This window comes from Pseudogymnoascus destructans (genome assembly GCF_001641265.1).
Source record: "Pseudogymnoascus destructans isolate 20631-21 unplaced genomic scaffold scaffold_37, whole genome shotgun sequence".
In the NCBI taxonomy this organism is placed as follows: domain Eukaryota; kingdom Fungi; phylum Ascomycota; class Leotiomycetes; order Thelebolales; family Thelebolaceae; genus Pseudogymnoascus; species Pseudogymnoascus destructans.
In genome coordinates this window covers 131,617-143,392 of record NW_020167556.1, presented here as the reverse complement: position 1 = coordinate 143,392, position 11,776 = coordinate 131,617, and the positions used below count along the sequence as shown (strand labels likewise).

Sequence of the window (11,776 nt, the reverse complement as noted above, 5' to 3'; positions counted from 1 at the left end):
TTTTTTTTTTTAAGATATAAAAAAAAAATCCTAAAATTTTTATAAGGCCAATTAATAAGCCTGGTTAGCATAAAAGTAATGTAGCTGTTTTGTAACCAGCTGAAGCAAGTGCGATACTTGCACTGGGCTTGGTTTAACAAAAAAAAAGTTTTTTTAGTATTTCTATTAACATATATACCTTATACCGATAATAGGTAATGAGTATAAAATGTATATACTTTCGGTTTTTATGTATTAAATTGATTATTTAAGTCATAAAAGGCCTTATAGTCGAGGGGTTAAGACTTGATACTTTCACTGTCATATTCGAGGGTTCGAGTCCCTCTAAGGTCAATGAATAATATCATTTTTATTTAATATTATGCAAATGTTACAATCTTATATTATAAATGTTATAGTGCATAAGATATATATATATTAGTAGATGTATACATGGTATATATGGTTTAGACCGGTATTTAAAGGTTATAGCTTAATTGGTAAAGCAAGCTGCTCATGACGGTTTAGATGAGTGTTCAAGTCACTTTGGCCTTAATATTATATAGTCCGAGTGCTGGAATTGGTAGACAGGGTAAACTTAAGCTTTACTGATATAATATCGTGAACGTTCAAGTCGTTTTTCGGATAGTATTTAACTAAATATATTATTTGGTTTATATAATATTTATATATAATATATTTAGAGGTTTATATTTTAAACTATCTATATAGGGGACATAGTTTAATTGGTAAAACTGCGACTTTGCAAGTCGTTATCTCAGGTTCGAATCCTGATGTCTCCATAATTAAATCTAAATTTTAGCTCGAGAAGCTCAATTGGTAGGGCGAGGTCTTGAAGCGATCTAGGTTGTAAGTTCAACTCTTATCTCGAGCATATTTCCTATATAGGTGTATTTAAATTAACAAAGGTAGTGATGGAATTGGTAGACATGAATAGCTTAGGACTATTTGATTTTCTTATCTTACCCGTTCAAGTCGGGTTTACCTTATAAACTATGTATAGTATATATATTTGGAGTAAAATAAAGCATAGATATATAAGTATACTCCAAATTTATATATCTATGCTGTAGACTAATAGGCAAGTCATAGGTTTTTGATGCTTATTATTGGGTGTTCGAATCACTTCAGCATAATAAAACCTAAAAGATAAAGGTGGGTATAGTTCAATCGGTAGAACGACTGTATGTGGCACAGTATGTTCCCTGTTCAAGTCAGGGTACTGACCCTTTAAATTAAAAAAAGATAAGATATAAGTCAGCCAGGATAGTTTAATTGGTTAGAACATTAATTTCATGCATTAATAATGAGAATTCAAATTTCTCTCCCGGCTCATGTTAATTCTTTCACTTATTTCATTATTAATGTCGAATGCCGTTTCATTGAGACGAGACAAATCTATTCTATATAGCAGAATAACTATAATAATTTTATTATTATCTAGTTATCTTACTTTAGATAGTTTATATTTAACAAACTTAGATACGGGGATAGGTTTATACGGGGGTTTATTTAGTGCTACAAGCATAACTCATACATTTCAGTTATTTATCTTTTTAGTTAGTGCTGCTATATTACAATTAACAAGTTTTTATCCTAGAAAAGTCTTTTTTAAAAACTCTTCTAAGTTATTATCTTATAATACAATTAACTTTAAATCTAAAATTTTAAATAAAATGGGAGAACAATTTAAAATAATTGAATACCCTTTAATTATATTGTTTATTATAACAGGTGCTGTTTTTTTAGTTTCAACAAGTGATTTAGTGTCTATTTTTTTAAGTATAGAGTTACAAAGTTATGGGTTATATTTATTAAGTACTATATATAGAAATTCTGAACAAGCAACTAGTGGAGGTCTTACTTATTTTTTATTAGGTGGATTAGCTTCTTGTTTTATATTATTAGGTTCGGCCCTTTTATATGCTAACTCTGGTACTACTAGTCTTGATGGTATATATGTTATTGCTAGTATAAGCGATTTAGGTTGTGATATAAGCAATAATACTCAATCTTGATATAAACCTGATTATATAAATATGTCTTTACTTATATTATGTGTAGGATTTTTATTTAAAATAAGTGCTGCACCTTTTCATTTTTGATCACCTGATGTTTATGATGCTGTGCCTACTGTAGTTACTACATTTATTGCTATAATAGCAAAAAATATCTATATTTATATTCTTTTTAGAATTAGTGCACTATACTAGTAATTCCTTATTTATAAATAATTTTAGCTGAACTACTAGCTTATTAGTCAGTTCTTTACTATCATTAATAATAGGTTCAGTATTAGGTTTAACACAATTTAGAATAAAAAGATTGTTTGCCTATAGTACTATAAGTCATGTAGGATTTATATTATTAGCTTTAAGTATTAACAGCATAGAGTCAATTCAAGCTTTCATTTTTTATTTAATGCAATACTCTTTAAGTAATTTAAATGCATTCATGTTGTTATTAGCAATAGGATATTCATTGTATTGCTATAGTAATGAGAATAAAAAATATAGTTTTTATTAGATAAGAATAACTCACCTATACAATTAATTAGTCAAATGAAAGGTTTCTTTTATATAAATCCTATGTTAGCTTTAAGTTTAGCTATTACTTTATTTTCTTTTGCAGGTATACCTCCTCTTATAGGATTTTTTGCAAAAAGATGGTATTAAGCGCAGCTTTAGATAGTGGATATGTTTTCATAACACTTGTTGCAATATTAACTAGTGTAATAAGTGCAGTATATTATCTAAACATTGTAAAAGAGATTTTCTTCGATAAACCTGAATATAAAGTAAATCCTTATATTTCAGATGTTGACATGTATGCGACTATAACCAAAAAGAATGGAATAGTTCAAAAAATTAAGCTTTAAATATGATAGCATAATACTATCAAGCCATTTAACTATAACAATAAGTATTTTAACTTTAATAATCTTATTATTTTATTTATGCCTCAAGAATCATTAAGTATGTCAAATATATTAGCTTTAATATTATTAACTCATAATGTCTAGTATTACTTTTTTTTTTGTATTTATACCATTATTAGCTATCATTTTATTAGCTGTAAATTTAATATTCGCTCCTCATAATCCTTACGATGAAAAGGATAGTGCATTTGAATGTGGTTTTCATTCTTTTTTAGGACAAAATAGAACACAATTTAGTATTTCTTTTTTTATATTTGCCCTTTTGTTTTTATATTTGATTTAGAAATACTTTTAGTTATCCTTATGTAGTTAGTGCATATGCTAACGGTGTATATGGTTTAACTATAATGCTTGTATTCTTTTTAGCCTTAACGCTAGGTTTTGCGTTCGAATTAGGTAAAATGCCTTAAAAATAGAAAGTAGACAAACTTACACTTTACATAGTAATTACATTAAAATTAATAAAATAGTAGGTAAGCCTGCAAAAGTTTAAATTTGTTTTTTTTTGTATTAGATATATTCGGGTAGGGTATATTTCATCTTTTCTGTCTGCTTTATTTAATTTTGTCTAGTATATGTTATTATCTCTTTTATTAGTAATACCTTTAATAGGTATATTTATAATATCCACTTGCATGTCTTATGATACCTCTGCCTTAAATAATAAACGTATAAAAACAACAGGTTTAATAACATCCATTGTTAATTTATTATGTTCATTCTTAATATTCATACTTTTTGATTTTAGTGTTAATCAATTTCAATTTGTACAAGAGTATCATGAAGTTAGTTCATATGATTTTTATTTAGGTGTTGATGGGCTATCTATATATTTTGTGCTATTGACTACTATTATAGTACCTATAGCACTACTTCTAACTGGAAATCTATAAAAGAAAATATAAGATCTTAGTTATTATTATTACTATTAGAAAGCTTATTATTAGCTGTATTTTTAGTATTAGATATATTATTATTTTATGTTTTTTGAAAGTATATTGCCCCCTTTATTTTTATTAATTGGTTTATTTGGATCAAGTAATAAAGTAAGAGCAAGTTTTTATTTATTTTTATATACATTATTTGGGTCATTATTCTTATTATTATCGATACTTACGATGTCATCTATAATGGGAACAACAGATTTTGATGCTTTATATAAAACTAATTTTAATTACTCTACACAATTATTCTTATTTTATGGTATATTTATAGCATTTGCTATTAAAACTCCTACTATTTTTTAAACACATGGTTATTAAAAGCTCACGTTGAATCACCTTTAGGTGGTAGTATCCTATTAGCAGGTATTGTGTTAAAATTAAGTTTATATGGTATATTTAGACTTATATTACCTTTATTACCTAAAGCTTCTTTAGATATACATATATAGTATATCTTATAGGGGTAATCACTATAATATATGCTAGTTTTAGTACGTTAAGAACAATAGATATTAAAGAACTAATTGCTTATAGTTCTGTTCACATGCTGCAGTATATTTAATAGGTGTGTTTAGTAATACAATACAAGGTATAGAAGGAGGTATAGTTTTAGGTTTAGCTCATGGTTTTGTATCTAGTGGTTTATTTATATGTGTAGGTGGTGTATTATATGACAGATCTGGGGACAAGATTGATACCATTTTATAGAGGTATAGCTCAAATTATGCCTATATTTTCTATATTATTCTTTATATTATGTTTAGCTAATTGTGGTGTTCCTCTTACTTTAAATTTTGTTGGGGAATTTATGTCTTTATATGGTGTATTGAAAAATTACCATTATTAGGTGTAATGGCTAGTTCTTCTGTTGTCTTTTCAGCTGCTTACACTATTTTATGTTTAATAGAATAGCTTTTGGAGGAGCCTTCTTTTAACTTTAAAAAACCAATATAGTTTAGTAGATTTAAATGTACGAGAATTTTCATGCTATTTAGTCTAGTTCTTCTTACAGTAGTCTTAGGTATATATCCTGCTCCAATTTTAGACGGATTACATTATTCAGTGTCAACATTAATATATAGCTTTTTTCGCCCCTAATATGTTATTTTTATTTTTTATATATTACTTTTAATATGGATTATTACAATAATTTACATTTGCAAATCTAGTTTTTTATTAATGATACAAAGAATTCAGATGTTTTATTTTTGTAGAATCGCTATGCTACCAACTAAGACTATATACATAATAGTATGGTTAATTATAACATTAATTAACAACATATGGGGTAATTTGATATAGTAGATTACTTAGGAATTGAAACACGTGAATTAAAACAAACATTTTTAGACTGTGTCTTTTCAGTAAGATCAACAGACAACGAATCTGTGGGTAGTAATACTGATAGTAATAGTGATACTGATAGTAGTACTGAGAATAACAGAAGAGCAGCGGAAGAGGAAAAGGAAGAGAGAGAGGAAGAGAAACAAGTCTCGGAAGACGATAGTGACTATGTGTATTCTGAATCTGATTCTGAACCTGATACTAGTACTGAGAGTGAGAAAGAAAGTACGAGAAGGGAACTAGAGAAGGAAGTCTTAGCGTGAAACGCTCAGCTTGCGTCTATTGTTCGTGAGACTTATGAGGATGAAGAAGTAGATGTTTACGATAAAGCCCTTGCTAAAAGTAAGGCTGCTCTTTGTAAGGATTATTCTGAAATATTTGATCATATAGAGGCAACTGAGGATGATCCAAGTAAACGTAGTAAATACTTGAATTATGATGCTAGATTACTTAAGAAGGAATTGGATGATTTGCCTGATGTAGTGACGGATCTTCTTATAGATTTAGAAACTGGAAATGCACAGTCTGCAAAAGGTCCTATCGGTCCTCCTGGTACTCCTGCTACAGAAGATGTTCCAAGAAATATTACTCGTTCTCTGGATAGTATTACTGCTAAGCTAGAGAATATTGCTGCAACAAGGTCTGCTGCTCCTGTAGATGATATTGCTGCACCTGCAGAAGAGTCTCCTGCAGAAGAGTCTGCTGCTTCTGCAGAAGAGTCTGCTGCTCCTAGCGATGTTCTTTCAAGAGGGAATTGAAGACCATGGACTCCACCTATAAATGAAAGTCCTATAGGTGATACTGCTGCTCCTTCTGTAGATGATCTTGTAAGTAACAAGAGAAAATTTGATTCGGACTCGTCAGATTCTTCTCCAGACAAAGGTAACAAAATAGTCAAGACTGGTTCAGAATCTGAACCCAAGGTGACGCTTCTTAATTTTTATATTTACTTTTTTTTTCTTTTTATTTAATTCTAATCTGTTTTTCCTTTTATATACCTATTACTTTACTATTAATACTTATACAATATTATATTATGGATACAAGCAAAAAAAGATAATAAGAACAAATGATTTATTATATTAAAAATAGCTTTTTTAATTATTGTGACGCACCTAGTCCTTGAGGTTTATACTTCCAAGATACTGCTACTCCACAAATGGAAGGATTAGTAGAATTACATGATAATATTATGTTTTATTTAGTTATAGTATTATTCGCTGTAGGGTGAATAATGTTGTCTGTAATTAGAACTTATATTCATGAAAAATCCCCTATATCACACAAATACCTAAATCATGGTACATTAATAGAATTAATATGAACTATTACTCCTGCTTTAATACTGATACTTATAGCTTTCCCTTCTTTAAATTATTATATTTAATGGATGAAGTAAGTGATCCAGCTATGTCTGTATTAGCAGAAGGTCACCAATGATACTGAAGTTACCAGTACCCTGATTTTTTAACAGATGACGGGGACTTTATAGAATTCGATTCATATTTAGTACCAGAATCTGACTTAGCTGAAGGAGGTTTAAGAATGTTAGAAGTGGATAATAGAGTTATACTTCCAGAATTAACACATGTTAGATTTATTGTTACAGCTGCTGATGTTATACATTCTTTTGCTTGCCCGGCTTTAGGTATTAAATGTGATGCATATCCAGGTAGATTAAATCAAGTATCTGTACTTATAAATAGAGAAGGTACATTCTACGGACAATGTTCAGAAATATGTGGAATTTTACATAGCTCTATGCCTATAGTTATAGAATCAGTTAGCATAGAAAAATTCTTATCTTGATTAGAAGATCAATAATTATTAATACATATAAATATTAATTATCTTTTGCTAATCTTATATTAGTAATTGATAAAAGTTAATAAAGGTTAATTTATTATATTATATGGCTATCTTTTGATAAATACACATATTATTTATATAGTATGTGTATAAGCGGCTATAAGTTAATGGTAAACCCGACGTCTTCCAAACGTTTTATGTCGATTCGACTTCGGCTAGCCGCAAAATAAACCAGAGATTACACTGGTTATAATCTGTTTTTAAATAATATACCTTCCTATTTCTTATGATAAAGTGTATCAAATCAAAGAATAGAGTCTTAGATTTCTAATCTGTCTATTTTACGATCGGTTACTTCCCATTTTACTTCTTATAATGAAAGTATAATTAATTACAATAATATTGTTACTAAAAACAACAATAGTATATTAAAATCTAGCATATCACTTTGAACAGAGAGATGATTTTTATCATCTAATGCTAAAGATATTGGAACATTATATTTAATATTCGCTTTATTTTCAGGATTATTAGGTACAGCTTTTTCAGTCTTAATTAGATTAGAATTAAGTGGACCTGGTGTTCAATATATAGCAGATAATCAATTATATAACAGTATAATAACAGCACACGCCATCCTTATGATTTTCTTCATGGTCAAAAATAATGCAAATATGTTAAATGAAAAATTAAATCTATCCCCAATCTTGCTTTATCATAGATACAGCACGATCAAGATTGCTGAAGATTATGATATAAAAGTGGGTAACGATAATAACAATAAAGATAATAAAGATTTCAAATCTAAAAATAAATATGTTAAAATATTAGTAGAAGACCCTTATAATAACAGAGATATAATCCTTAAAGTAACTAAAAAACAAAAAGGTGTTTATGTATGGGAAACTCTAGATCTAAAAAATATTTATGTAGGTCATTCTATTAACTTGTACAACCGTATAAGTTCTTATTTTATGCCTTCAATACTTAAAACTAAAGCGGGGAGAGTTCTCAGATACTTAAACAAACACGGTTTTAGTAATATAAGATTGACTATATATATTTTGGACGTTGAATCTACTTTAGATCAAGTAGTAGCCTTAGAACAAGAATTTATTGATACTTTGAACCCTAATCTTAACGTAGATTTAGTTGCTGCTAGTCCTGGTTATCATGAACCAGTGTCTGAGGAGATACGTAATAAACTACGTAAAGAGAGAGGTACTCCTATCTACATATATGATTCAAAAACCCTAAATCTATTATATATATTTGAGTCAAAACAACATATGTATAGTTCAATAAATATTCATCATAAAACTTTAAATGATTGTTTAGACTTAGGTACTTTATATCTAGATCACTTCTTTTTATCAGGTGATTTACTTGAAATTGAATATATTAACCAACTAACTTTAGAGGAAATAAAAACTTTAGTTGTAAATAAACGGGATTTATATAAAATTAAACATCCAGCAGCTAAAGCTATACTTGCAGAGTTTAAATACGATGCAAGTAAAAACTTAGAGTTTTATTCGTTAAATAGTTTGGCCAATCATCTTAAAGGCGATCGTCAAGTGATTAGAGATTACTTAAAAGGAATTAAGTCTGGTTATTATAGAGGTAAATGAAGATTTACTTATCAAAATTTGGACATTTAACATAAAAATTTATAGTATTCTATAAAAAAAAAGGCATGGCCGGGTAAGGCAGAAATGCTTTACTTTCTTTTCGCTATATGCTGGAATACCTTTAGAGCTCTTAGAACTAGTAATACAGACTTTCTTTTTTGAAAAGCGGTATAATACAGTTACATTTTAAGAGATTAGGCAATCAGCAGGAAACCAAATCTAGAGGGGCTTTTTAAGCATTAAACACCTTTAAGTAGTAGGATCCTCAGAGACTACACGCGAAATACCTTATTAAATATTATATTTAAAGGTAAAGATATAGTCCGGCCGTTAATGAAAATTAGCGGGTTAAAATCGTATGCCAGCTATGATAGGAGGATTTGGTAATTTTTTATTGCCACTTTTAGTAGGGGGTCCTGATATGGCATTCCCTAGATTAAATAATATAAGTTTCTGATTATTACCACCTAGTTTAATATTATTCCTTTTTGCTAGCGGTATAGAAAACGGAGCAGGTACAGGTTGAACACTGTATCCACCATTAAGTGGTATACAAAGTCACAGTGGACCTAGTGTTGATTTAGCTATATTTGCTTTACACTTATCTGGTATAAGTAGTTTATTAGGTGCAATTAACTTTATAACTACTATATTAAATATGAGAAGTCCAGGTATAAGATTACATAAATTAGCTTTATTTGGATGAGCTGTAGTTGTTACAGCTGTATTATTATTATTATCATTACCTGTTCTTGCCGGTGCAATTACAATGGTTTTAACTGATAGAAATTTTAATACATCATTTTTTGAAGCTGCTGGTGGTGGTGATCCTATACTATACCAACATCTTTTCTGATTCTTCGGTCACCCTGAAGTTTATATATTAATTATACCTGGTTTTGGTGTTGTTAGTACTACTATATCTGCTAGCTCTAACAAGAGTGTATTTGGGTATTTAGGTATGGTATATGCGATGATGTCTATTGGAGTTTTAGGTTTTGTTGTTTGAAGTCACCACATGTATACTGTAGGATTAGACGTTGATACTAGAGCCTACTTTACAGCTGCTACATTAATTATTGCTGTTCCAACTGGTATTAAAATATTTAGTTGATTAGCTACATGTTACGGAGGATCTTTACAATTAACACCTTCAATGTTATTTGCTTTAGGTTTCGTATTTATGTTTACAATAGGTGGATTAAGTGGAGTTGTTTTAGCTAATGCTTCTCTTGATATCGCTTTCCATGACACTTACTATGTTGTAGCTCATTTCCATTATGTTTTAAGTATGGGTGCTGTATTTGCATTATTTAGTGCTTGATACTTCTGAATACCTAAAATACTAGGATTAGATTACAGCCAATTTTTAGGTAAAGTACACTTCTGAATTATGTTTATTGGTGTTAATGTTACATTCTTCCCTCAACATTTCTTAGGTTTACAAGGTATGCCTAGAAGAATTGGTGATTACCCTGATGCTTTCGCAGGTTGAAATTTAATAAGTAGTTTTGGGTCTATAATAAGTGTAGTAGCTACTTGACTTTTCTTATACATTATATATATACAATTAGTTGAAGGAAAAGCTACAAGCAGATATCCTTGATTAACACCTCAATTCTATAGCGATTCTTTACAAACATTATTAAATAGAAGTTATAATAGTTTAGAGTGAGCATTAACTAGCCCACCTAAACCTCATGCATTTGTGTCATTACCTTTACAAAGTAAAATATCTAATCCTATACATAGATACTATTCAGGTATCTCTTCAGGTATTTGCTTTCAGATGGTTAGTTATAATTTGTTTAACTAAGCTAATTAATATTTATATGTTAAATATTCTTAATTTAATATTACGTGTATTTAATTCAATATTATCTAATCTAAAAGATATATGGGAAAGTTTACTAAAAGAATGTAATGATATGTATTTTTCCTTATCTAATGCGAACTATTCTACTCTTATTATTATTTTAGGTTTAACTATATCCCTTTTAGTTACTATGCGATTTATATACAAGTCAATAGGAAAACCAAGCATAATTATTCAAAAATTAACTATAAAAGAAATATTAATTTTAAAATTAAAAAATATAGCTAATAATCCTTTAACTACTGGGTTAATATTTATCTTTATGTTTTTATTAACAACGACCATAAGATTTACCACATGTTCTACATTGGGTATAGAGTATAAGGATTTTTTTTATTATGCTTTTTTGGCATTCTCTCTTTGATTACCTATTACATATATATGTGGTGTATTAAACAGTATTATAATAAAATACAATCCTTTTAGTTTTAATGTAGATTTTTCTTCAAGTTTTGCGAAAAAGAATATTACATACAAAAAAGCTATAAGATGAATTATTGTATTTCTTTGTTTGTACTTTATAAGATTAATTTTTATAGATAATAGGGAAATATTATTACCTATTTTTTTTTCTGTAAATTATTGTTCTTCCAATAAAAATTCTATGTACTTTGAACCTGAAGATGACCCTAGGTCAAATAACCCAAAAAGGAGAAAAAAGCTACAGGTAGTTATAGCTCCATATGAAGGTAGAAGCGGAGGCACTACTATAGAGTCAAGTTTAGGTATAAGTAATAATACACAAGTACCAGAAGCTTCAACTTCTTCAGCTTTAATTTCTTCAACTTCTTCAACTTTTGGTACACAAGTACCAGAAGCTTCAACTTCTTCAGCTTTAACTATAGCTCCTGCTATAAATTGACTTTCAATTTTAACGTCAGCTAAAAATGAACGTAGAGAAGCCTTAGCGAAGGAGATTTTAGATAGAAGTAGTAATTTACCTGATAGTAGGGCTAATAATAGAGATAAATGTCTAGTTATACATGAAAATAGCAGTTTGTTAATACCCCAAAAATATGCAGAATCTGCAATTTTAGTAGAGCCGTCAGTATGACCGATTAAACTTAAAGATAGACCTGCATATATAATATTGGATAAATTAGGTATTAATTTTAAGGACCCTAATAAAGATTACGATGTTGTTCCTTCTTCTTTTTTGAATTATAAAGAAGGTCTTTTATCTGAAATGTCAAAAATTTTAAAAAAAGTGGGAAATTATGATTATAAAGATATA

At 28.7% G+C, this 11,776-nt stretch overlaps 8 non-coding genes across 8 annotated transcripts; all 8 read left to right on the top strand.

The window, feature by feature from the left end:
- Window positions 1–58: 58 nt before the first annotated feature.
- Window positions 59–130, top strand: VC83_09175 (the record flags this gene model as incomplete). The annotated part of the gene is made up of 1 exon: window positions 59–130. It is a non-coding gene; the product is annotated as a tRNA-Thr (tRNA).
- A 130-nt stretch (window positions 131–260) lies between these two features.
- Window positions 261–334, top strand: VC83_09174 (the record flags this gene model as incomplete). The annotated part of the gene is made up of 1 exon: window positions 261–334. It is a non-coding gene; the product is annotated as a tRNA-Glu (tRNA).
- Window positions 335–461: 127 nt separating this feature from the next.
- Window positions 462–535, top strand: VC83_09173 (the record flags this gene model as incomplete). The annotated part of the gene is made up of 1 exon: window positions 462–535. It is a non-coding gene; the product is annotated as a tRNA-OTHER (tRNA).
- A 9-nt stretch (window positions 536–544) lies between these two features.
- On the top strand, window positions 545–628 carry VC83_09172 (the record flags this gene model as incomplete). Its single annotated transcript has 1 exon — window positions 545–628. It is a non-coding gene; the product is annotated as a tRNA-OTHER (tRNA).
- An 82-nt stretch (window positions 629–710) lies between these two features.
- VC83_09171 lies at window positions 711–783 on the top strand (the record flags this gene model as incomplete). Its single annotated transcript has 1 exon — window positions 711–783. It is a non-coding gene; the product is annotated as a tRNA-Ala (tRNA).
- An 18-nt stretch (window positions 784–801) lies between these two features.
- On the top strand, window positions 802–875 carry VC83_09170 (the record flags this gene model as incomplete). Its single annotated transcript has 1 exon — window positions 802–875. It is a non-coding gene; the product is annotated as a tRNA-Phe (tRNA).
- Window positions 876–1,063: 188 nt separating this feature from the next.
- Window positions 1,064–1,137, top strand: VC83_09169 (the record flags this gene model as incomplete). Its single annotated transcript has 1 exon — window positions 1,064–1,137. It is a non-coding gene; the product is annotated as a tRNA-OTHER (tRNA).
- An 18-nt stretch (window positions 1,138–1,155) lies between these two features.
- On the top strand, window positions 1,156–1,229 carry VC83_09168 (the record flags this gene model as incomplete). The annotated part of the gene is made up of 1 exon: window positions 1,156–1,229. It is a non-coding gene; the product is annotated as a tRNA-His (tRNA).
- Window positions 1,230–11,776: the final 10,547 nt, after the last annotated feature.